This window comes from Orycteropus afer, unplaced genomic scaffold (genome assembly GCF_000298275.1).
Source record: "Orycteropus afer afer isolate SDZICR_OR568_19922 unplaced genomic scaffold, OryAfe1.0 scaffold01034, whole genome shotgun sequence".
Lineage (NCBI taxonomy): Eukaryota > Metazoa > Chordata > Mammalia > Tubulidentata > Orycteropodidae > Orycteropus > Orycteropus afer.
In genome coordinates this window covers 302,555-304,150 of record NW_006922621.1, presented here as the reverse complement: position 1 = coordinate 304,150, position 1,596 = coordinate 302,555, and positions in this window count along the sequence as shown.

Sequence of the window (1,596 nt, the reverse complement as noted above, 5' to 3'; positions counted from 1 at the left end):
CTAATGGCCCAGACCCTTCAGGAATGAAGGTTTGGGTCACCCCACCAGGCAAAGAACCTCAACCAGCTGCAGAGCTAGCTGAGGGCAAGGGAAACAGAACGGGTGGTGGAAGAAGGTCATTCTGAATGTCAGCTATGACCACATGACCAGCTGCAGAAACGAGGACTGTGATTGTTATATTTCTTCATTGTATGTGTGCATCAAATATTTTTGTTTTCTTCTGTTATGAACTATGAAATGTAAACAGGGTAATGTGTTTCTGTTGTACGTGTGTTAGTGTGTCATGTTAGGGGCAAATATTACTTTATAATTGTCCTTATTTAGAGATTATATATGGTTAAGGAGATGTGTACAACTGCCAAGTTGACAAGGGATGGACTGTGATAGTTGGGGTTGTGTGTCAACTTGGCTAGACCACAATCCTGAGTGGTTTAAGCAGTTGTGATGTTATTCCCATGATGGGATCAGATGTATATGTTTTGAGCAGCCAATCCATTGAAAGGGAGTTTTTCTAGGGGTGTGACCTGTTTCCAATATATATATGGACATCCTGGGAAAATAAGAGACTCCTCTGTGGATCTGGATCCTGTTGTGCTGCCTACAACTGTCCATGAGTGAACAATCCACCATTTTGCCTGGTGATCTTGGATTCATCATCAGTCAGAGTCAACAGCCAGTATACTGCCTGTCACCCTTGAGCTCATCAGCCCCTGTAGCTGCATGAGTTGGGAAAACCATCCAGCTTGACATTTGATCCAAGAACTTGGGACTTGCCAGCTACTATAAGTGTGTAAGCCCTTTTCCTAAGATAAATTTCTCTATCAAAATATATATATAAGCTTTACTGGTTTTGCTTCTCTAGAGAACCAGTCTAACACAGTACCCATTCCAAAGAAAGGTGCTCCCACCGAATGTGGAAATTATCAAATAATATCATTCATATCACACAGAAGTAAAATCTTATTGAATATAATTCAAAAACAGCTACAGCAGTAACAGAGAACTGTACAGAGAACTTCCAGAAATGTAAACTGGATTCAGAAGAGATCATGGAATGAGGGATATCATTGCTGATGTCAGATGGATCATGGCTAAAAGCAAAGAATACCAGAAAGATGTTTACTTGTATTTTATTGACTATGCAAAAGCATTTGATTGTGTGGATCATAACAAATGATGGATAACACTGAGAAGAATGGGAATTCCAGAACACTTAATTGTGCTCATGCAGGACCTGTACATAGACCAGGAGGCTGTTGTTCTAACAGAATAAGGGGACACTGCGTGGTTTACAATAAGGAAGGGTGTGCATCAGGGTTGTATCCTTTCCCAATACTTACTCAATCTGTATGCTGAGGAAATAATCTGAGAAGCTGGACTAATGAAGAAGAACGTGGCATCAGGATTGAAGGAAGACTCATTAACAACCTATGATATGTAGGTGACATAGCTTTGCTTGCTGAAAGTGAAGATGACTTGAAGCACTTACTGATGAAGATTAAAGACTATAGTCTGCAATATGGATTACATCTCAACATAAAGAAAACGAAAATCCTCACAACTGGATTGATAAACTGCATCACGATAAATAGAGAA